Below are 9,402 nucleotides of genomic sequence, written 5' to 3' on the forward strand. Positions count from 1 at the left end.
TTCATTGTTATTTATTGACTTTTTTTTCTTTTGTATTTGCATAGTTTGTTGTCTTTTGCACACTGGTTGTTCCCCTTGTTGGGTACAGTCTTTGACTGTATTGTGTTTTTTAGGTTTGTTGTGCATTTCACAAAAAAAATGAATCTCAGGGTTGTTTATGATGACATATATGTACTTTGATAATATATTTAAAAAATACTGAAGGCTACCTTGCCCACTAGAATGTTGATGAAATTAAAATTCCAGAAGTATTCAGTAAATTATGCCCCATGTTTGTAGTGTGCAGCTATTCAGTGAGCATTTAACATAGAAGCACACTACTTTATCTGTGTTTGCTTTTTTTTACTAAAATTATCTATTTTGTCACAATGTGGCTGAGTTGTTGTCCATTTATGAGTGATCTGAGTACTAGAGTTGAAAAGCAAGTCCATTAATCTCTGCTAGATGTGCACACTAGCAAAGAAGGGAGACAACATATAATATTTCTTTATTTAACATTTTAAACATATTTTCTAAATATAGCTCTGTCTTCCTCACCTGTTGTTTCCCCTCAGGATCCGTAGCTGCAGAATGGGTAATCGAGTGGTAACTTAGAGGATGTGTGAGCTCTTCTGAACAGCCTTTTTAGTTAAACTATAAATTTCGGGTAGTATAGTGTAGGGTAGTGTAGTCCAGTGGTTTCTGCAAGGGGGAAGTCTATTATTTCAAATGTTAATTCTAGTTGAGTCTATTTTAAGGGATTAGATATTACATATCAAGGAATCGAATTATGTCATTAATTATTTATGAAAGACTATTAAAGCTGTGTGAAATAAGGGTGAATGTGATGATTTCACAGTTGGTTTGGCCTATAATCTAAAATGCCTTGTGATGTTGGATTTATGGGAATTCTGCTCAGAGACCCTGAGGAGCAGTCCAGGTACAGAGAACAATGTCTGATCTCTGTTTGATATGGTTTTCTCCACATCAGAAATGACATGTAAATAGTTCCTTTGATACTGAGTCATTGACGATCCATTTTGACTCCTTAGAGTGCCTCCTGAATGGTCACTTCCTCACATCACCCCAAATAGAGGAACAACTGCGCAGGCGTGTGGATGCCAGCAAGCTAGACCGGCCGGAAGAGTATATAAGGCGATCATTTTTTCTTTGGCGGCTTGATCGGGGAATGACTGCGAAGGGGCATGGACATCAATGAGTTAGACTGGCGGGAAGAGGTTAAAAAGAAGACAGAGTGGGCAACAGAGTAGATGTAGACAGAGCAGGTGGGCTTTGGCTTAACAGGGCTTCGTTTATAACGGGTCGAGGCAAGGGAGGTTACCTGTAAAGAATAGAAACAGGAAGTGCATCTGTGAGGCTGTTGTTCTGTACTGGGTGTCAGGTGTGGGAAGCCCGGAACTCCCAGCCTCCCTGAAGGCCACATCTGCACCATGTGTGTCGAGCGGTAGCTCCTTAGGGACTGCGTTAGAGAACTAGAGCTGCAGCTCGATGACCTTTGTCTGGTCAGGGAAAGTGAGGAGGTGAGGCAAGTAGTCACATTGGGGCCTTGAGAGACAAATAAGTGGGTAACAGTCAGGAGAGGGAAGGGCAGGAGTTAGAAACTAGAGAGTACCCCTGTGGCTGCCCCCCCTTAAAATTAAGTACTCCAGTTTGACTACTGCTCGGGGGTTAACCTACCTGGGAGAAGCAACAGTGGCCGCACCTCTGACACAAAATCTGGCCCTGTGGCTCAGAAGGGTAGGGAAAGGAAGAGGATGGCTGCAGTGACAGGGGACTCTACAGTTAGGGGGTCAGACAGGTGATTATGTGGATGCAGGAAAGAAACATGAATGGTAGATTGCCTCCCATGTGTCAGGGTCTGGAATGTTTCTGATCGCTTCCATGATATCCTGAAGTGGGAAGCCAGAGGTCGTGGTACATATTGGTACCAACAACATAAGTAGGAAACGGGCGGAGGTCCTGAAAACAGACGACAGGGAGTTAGGAAGGAAGCTGAGAAGCAGGACCTCAAAGGTAGTAATCTCTGGATTACGGCCTGTGCCACGCGACAGTGAGTATAGGAATAGAGTGAGGTGAAGGATAAATGTGTGGCTGAGGGATTGGAGCGGGGGCAGGGAATCAGACTTCTGGATTATCGGGACCTATTTTGGGGCAGCCGTGACCTGTACAAAAAGGACAATTTACACTTGATTCTGAGGGGAACCAATATCCTGGCAAGGAGGTTTGCTAAGGCTATTAGAGAGAGTTTAAACAAGAATTGCTGGGGGATGGGAACTGAACTGAAGAGAAGGAGGAAGGGGATGTTTGTTCACAAATAGAGAAAGCTTGGGGACAGTGCAGTGGGAGGATAGGCAGGTGATAGCAAAGGGATGTGCTCAGACCGATGGTTTGAGATGTGTCTATTTTAATGCAAGAAGCAGCATGAACAAAGCAGTTGAGCTTTGAGCGTAGATCAGTACCTGGAGCCATTGGATGGCTCAAGGACTGGAATGGTTGCTTACAGTGTCAGGCTTTAGATGCTTCAGAAAGTACAGGGAGGGAGGCAAATGAGCTGGGGGCAACATTTGCCCTGCTGATCAGAGATAGTGTCAGGGCTGAAGAAAAGGAGGAAGTCACGGAGGGATTGTCTATGGAGTCTCTGTGGGTGGAAGTTAGAAACAGGAAGGGGTCAATAACTCTACTGGGTGTTCTTTATAGACCACCCAATAGTAACAGGGATATCAAGGAGCAGATAGGGAGACAAATTCTGGAAAGGTGTAATAATAACAGGATTGTCATGGTGGGAGATTTTCAATTTCCCAAATAATGATTGGTATCTCTCTAGAGCAAGGGGTTTAGATGGGGTAGAGTTTGTTAGGTGCAGATAATATGTAGATAAGCTTACAAGAGGAGAGGCTGTACTTGAGCTGGTATTGGGAAATTAACCTGGTCAGGTGTCAGGTTTCTCAGTGGGAGAGATAGTGATCACAATTCTATCTCCTTTACCATAGCATTGTAGAGGGATAGGAACAGAGAAGTTAGGAAAGTATTTAATTGGTAAAGGGAAATATGAAGCTATCAGGCAGGAACTTTGAAGCATAAATTGGGAACAGATGTTCTCAGGGAAATGCATGGCAGAAATGTGGCAAATGTTCAGGGGACACACATAAAATGCTGGTGGAACGCAGCAGGCCAGGCAGCATCTATAGGGAGAAACGTTGTTGACGTTTTGGGCCGAGACCCTTCGTCAGGACACATGTTCAGGGGATATTTGCATGGTATTCTGCAAAGGTATGTTCCAATGAGACAGGGAAAGGATGGTAGGGTACAGGAACTGTGGTGTACAAAGGCTGCTAAAAGTCTAGTCAAGAAGAAAATAAATGCTTACAAAAGGTTCAAAAAACTATATAATGGTAGAGATCCAGAAGATTAGAAAGCTAGCAGGAAGGAGTTTAAGAATGAAATTAGGAGAGCCAGAAGGACCCATGAGAAACCCTTGGCAAGCCAGATTAAGGAAAGCCCCAAGGCATTCTACAAGTATGTGAAGAGCAAGAGGATAATACTTGAGATAATAGGACCAATCAAGAGTGACGGTGGAAAATAGTGTATGGAATCAGAGGAGATAGCAGAGATACTTAATGAATACTTTGATTCAGTATTCACTACAACAAAGGATCTTGGGGATTGTAGGGATCTACAATCTTGAGCATACAGACATGAAAAAAGAGGATGTGCTGATGCTCTTGGAAAGCATCTAGTTGTATAAGTTTCTGAGGCCAGATGAGATGAGATGTATCACAATCTAATGTGGGAGGCAAGGGAGGAGATTGCTGAACTTCTGGCATGATGTTTGCATCATCAATGGGGACGGGAGAGGTTCCTGAGGATTGGAAGGTTGCAGATGTTGTTGCCTTATTCAGGAAAAGGAGTAGAGATAGCCCAGGAAATTATAGACCAGTAAGTTTATTTCAGTGGTTGGTAAGTTGATGGAAAAGATCCTGAGAGACAATATTTATGAACATTTGGAGAAGCATAATATGATGCATGGCTTTGTCAAAGGCAGGTCATGCCTTACGAGCCAGATTGAATTTCTTGAGGATGTGACTAAATACATTGCTGAAGGTAGAGAAGTAGATATAGTGTATATGGATTATAGTAAGGCATTTAATAAGGTACCCCATGCAAGGATTATTGATGACAGTGAGGAGGGCTGTCAGAGGTTACAGCACGACATCGATAGGATGCAAAACTGGGTTGAGAAGTGGCAGATGGAGTTCAATCCAGATTTGTGTGAAGTGGATCATCTTGGTAGGTCAAATATGATAGCAGAATATTACATTAATGTTAAGACTCTTGGCAGTGTGGAGGATCAGAAGGATCTTGGGGTCTGAGTCATAGGACACTCAAATCTGCTGCGTAGGTTGACTCTGTGGTTGAGAAAGTATACGGTGCATTGGTCATCATCAATCGTGGGATTGAGTTTAAGAGCAGAGAGGTAATGTTGCAGTTATATAGGATCCTGGTCAGACCCTGCTTGGAGTATTGTGCTCAGTTCTGGTCACCTCACTACAGAAAGAATGTGGAAACTATAGAAAGAGTGCAGTGGAGATTAACAATGATGTTGCCTGGATTGAGGAGCATGCCCTATGAGGATAGGTTGAGTGAACTTGGCCTTTTCTCCTTGGAGTGACGAAGGATGAGAGGTGACATGATAGAAGTGTATAAGATGATGAGAGGCATTGATCGTGTGGATAGTCAGAGGCTTTTTCCCAGGGCTGAAATGGCTACTATGAGAGGGCACAGTTTTAAGGTGCTTGGAAGCAGGTACAGAGGAGATGTCAGGGGCAAGTATTTTACACAAAGAATGGTCAGGGTGTGAAATGGACTGCCAGCAACAGTGGTGGAGGCGGATACAATAGGGTCTTTTATGAAACTCCTGGACAGGTATTTGGAGCTTAGAAAGATAGAGGGCTATGGGTAAAGCCTAGGTAGTTCTAAGGTAGGGATGTGTTTGGCATAGCATTGTGGACCAAAGGGCCTGTATTGTGCTGTTGGTTTTCTATGTTTCTATGTTGGACAATTTTAAAAGCATGGACAAACCTTGAATTATTGATAATGTATCCAGCTACATGATATTATCATCCACGGGCAAAAAAAAATGCTTTAAAAAATTTTCACGATATTTTCCCAAAATATTAGAGTAATACCTTCTGTCCAGCCATGCCTTAGCAGTATTTACTCTCATAATGGTTCTGATGTAATCCTTCTGTTCATTCAGAGGGTAGATATTTCTGATGACAGAAGTTGTTTGGACATATTGCTGTCAGAGGATCATTCACTTTTCAAGGTTTATAAAGGAAATGACTGATTAGTCAATTTATTAGTTGACTAATGATGTGCATCCCCATACAGAAAGACAATATCCAGTTTCAAAGAATGATTTGCAATAGATAAAACAATGGCTATTCTAAAAGAACATGATATTTATCCATAATGGATAGAAGAATCTACGTCCAATCAAGCCCATCTTTCTCAATACATGACTGAAGTAACTGAACTGTCACAATCAGATGAACGAGTTAACTCATCTCACAAGTTTGCAGGATTGAGGTGCGTGAAGTTATCCCTTTGGTTCAAGAGTCTAATTAAGACCCTTACCTAACTTCATACCCTAGCTGAAAGAATAGCAAAGACCTGTCAAGCTGTTGCAAATTTCCTTTCCACAGCAGCAAATACAGTTTCTGGGTCGATCGATACTGTTTTAAATTTGGTTACAGATTTGTTTTTTTTTGCACTTTTCCAATGAACAATTCTCGTAACAAATGGGATTATTATTTTTGTAATGCTCCTTCTGTTGAAACATTGCAGGCTGCAAGGACTGAAGTTTGGTGACCTCTGCCTCTTGTATAATGGCTCCATTCCTGAGAATCTGCTAACTCCAATAGCTAACCAGCACCCGGTATTTCTTGTATGCCTGCTTTGTTATCCCGTGCCTTGTATTTGCATTTTAACTATTCTTCGGGTTCGTTCTCAACCCCAGAACAGTGAAGAGCAGGAACTGACTTAATCATGTTATCTTTGTTCCTCTCCTCTTCCTAGTTCTGATCAAAGGATTCATTGTTATCTAAGTATCTAAGTATTATGTAGAATACAACCTGAAATTCATCTTCTCAACAGACAGCCATGAAACAAAGAAAACCATGGAACACGTTCAAAGAAAAAGATCGACCTCCCTCCCCATGCACAAAAAAAAATGAATTGTGCACCCTGCAACAAGAAAGAGAAAGCAAAAATGCAAAATTGAATGTGCTGTGTCTATACAACCACATATCAATTTTATAAAAGCATGGATGCTGAGGAGAGATTAACTGGTAAATTCACTTTGCAGCAAAAAGGGCAACAGATCAATGCACATGTCTAGGTTATCAGCCAACAAGTAGTGCTAAGGGGATCATTGCGCTAAAAGAAATAGATCCATTCATCACACTACCTCGCCCTCTAGACTAATATAACATAAAACTGAATATGAAACAAAACATTCTAACCATTCTGAATATGTAACAAAACTGTATATGTGACAAAACATTCAATTTTTCTTTAACAAATGATACTCCAATAAATATGTTTTCACAATAACAGTACATTACTACAATGTATTAAATATTGAGTCTTTTGGGTGACACTCTTTTTTTCAGGATAGTACCTTTGGATTTGTGGAGTAGTATCAGGTGTGGCAGATATCTTGTCAAAGACAGATTTCTCTGTTGCAAGTGTCGCGTTGCTGCTGGTAAAGTTTTTATGTATGATCTCCAACATCCTCCCTGTACATCAGTGGTCTAGTTCTTGTAGCTTTCCTATTGGGTTTCCACTTATTTTCTGGATAATCAAATGCTAGGACTTCCTGTTCAACCTCAAAGTTCCTTGCTGACTTACTTGGCAACTGGCTGAACTGTTTATTCTGCACTTCCCTCTGTAGATCTGGATTCAGGAGGTCTATGTGAGATCTCAAATTCCTGCTCATTGTGAGTATTTGATTTGTCTTCAAATGAACAGAGTTAGGATATCCAAAAAGGAGGTTGTTCACCTTGTGCTATGGAGATACGTCCTCCCTGTCCTTATATTTAATGGACTTCCTGAAGTTTTGGACTAACCATTCAGCTAATCCATTCTTTGCTTGTTGGTGAGGAGCTCATTTGAAAAGTTTGATTACATTTTTCTTCATGAACTGTCTGAGCTCTTCTGATGTGTATTGTGGACCGTTGTCACTTACAATTTGTTCAGGTAAGCCACTTCTGGAGAAGGTGGTCCTCAGAGCAGAAGCAGTCTTTTCTGAGGTAGTTGACTTCATTGGCATGACTTCCAGCCACTTTGAACGAGCATCCACAGCAATCAGAAACACTGGCTTCATGAATGGCCCAGCAAAGTCAATATGCACTCTTTGCCATGGTAAAAACAGCTACTCCCAAGGGTGGGTGTAACGGCGCCTGTGGGGGGGGGGGGGGGGGTGGAACATTTTGAACCTTGTGGCATCATGAAGAGCGTTTAGTCAAGCCAGCAATCTGTCTATCTATTCCTGGCCACCACACATGTACAGTAGCTCTGGGTGAGAATCTTCATCTTTACAGTGTCCAGGTGGTTTCATGCAGATCTTATAACACTCTGGTGTGCAGCCCAGAGAGAACCACAACACGAGATCCACACATCAGTGCCCTTTGACACTTAGATAATGGTCTAGTCTCACTGAAAATTCTGTTACCATGGTGATATCATAGACTTTTGACAATGTTGTTTCTCTTCATATTTCAGAATTTGTTACCTGCAACTGGTCCACCAGTGCTGTGTGGAGCACCTCTGCTGGGCCCCAGAATGAAAACTTCTATTCTTCAGGTGTCAACAATGGAAGATGTGACAAGCCATCAGAGTTGCTGTGTTGTTTGGTGCCCTTGAACTCTATTTCACGAGAGTGGGCTCCTAGGAAAGGTGCCCCATGTTATAACTGGGCAACCAGGGAGCAGGTATCAATGGGATTGAAAATGAACACAAGGTCTTTCAGTAGAGTAAACTTTGTCCATAGAGATAGTGGTGGAACTTCTTTATTCTCCATACTAGACTAAGGTCCTCTCAGGCGATCTGTGCATAGTTCTGTGCTCATAAGTAATCTTGAAGCAAATAAAATTGGACATTCAGATCCAGCTTTCAGAGACTGTGATGAAAAGGAATGCATCGCACATCAGTCTGATGGGCAGAGATGAGTCAAAATAGGTGAGCAGTTCATTCAATGTTAATAGTCTCTTTGTTTCTTTGAATGTTTTTTCACATCTTTCTGACCATTCCCACTCTGCTCTTGTCTGCAGCAGTGCATTCAATGGGTGCAGCACTGTAGCAATGTTTGGGAGAAACCAGAGGTAGTAGATTACAAGGCCCAAGTATGACTCGAGTTGTGACACATTCTCTGGTTTGGGTGCCTGTAGCACTGCTTCCATCTTCTCTTGTGACTTATGTATGCCATACTCGACAAGGACAGTGTCCACAATATAAGATTTTATTCTTGAAAACTCATATTTCTCTCTTAGTGCAGACTAAGCTAAGTCAGCCTGTTTAGCACTTTACCAAAATTATGGAGGTGCTCTTCATCATTCTTGCCAGTGTGTGATGATATCATCAAGGTAATATTTGTGTTCCTGGGATATCTTGAAGAAATTGGTCTATTGCTGTTTGCCAAATTGCTGGAGCTGATGCGATACCAAAGATGATTTGATTATACTGGAACAGTCCCTTGTAAATGTTGGTTGTGAAGAACTTCCTGTTTGACTCCTCAATCTCCATTTGCAGATCGGCTTGTGACAAGTCAGTCTTTGAAATCCTCTTCCTGCTTGGCAATGAAGCAAAAATGTCTTCTATTCAGGGCAGGGGATAATGCACAGTATGCAGCACTGGGTAGATGCTCACTTTGAAATCCCCACATATGCTTATGGCTCCAGCCTTCTCTTTCTTGATCACTGGGAGAATAGATGTGGACCAATCACTCCACTCAACCTTGGAGAGAATGGCGGACGTGTCCAAACATTCAGTTTAGGACACTAGGATGTAGTGTGAATGCACTTTACGGAATCTTGGAATTGCTGCTTCATCCAGTTCAATTCTGGCCTTCATGCCTTTGAATTTACCAATCCCCTTCTCAGGCACCTTCTCATTAGCATTAAGCAGCTATGACAGTCTCTGGTTAGCATTACCATTTGGGCTACCATTGCCTGCTGATGACATATTGAGAGCGTTGAATCAGTGCCAGTCTAGTTGGACTTTTCTCAACCATTTATGTCTGAAAAGTGCTGGCCCTCCACTTTTCAACATATAAGTATCTAACTACTGTGTTTGGCCTCCGTACATTAAATTTACTTACAGTTTACCTTTGGGAGACACTTT

The sequence above is a fragment of the Hemitrygon akajei genome, chromosome 10, assembly GCF_048418815.1.
Source record: "Hemitrygon akajei chromosome 10, sHemAka1.3, whole genome shotgun sequence".
In the NCBI taxonomy this organism is placed as follows: domain Eukaryota; kingdom Metazoa; phylum Chordata; class Chondrichthyes; order Myliobatiformes; family Dasyatidae; genus Hemitrygon; species Hemitrygon akajei.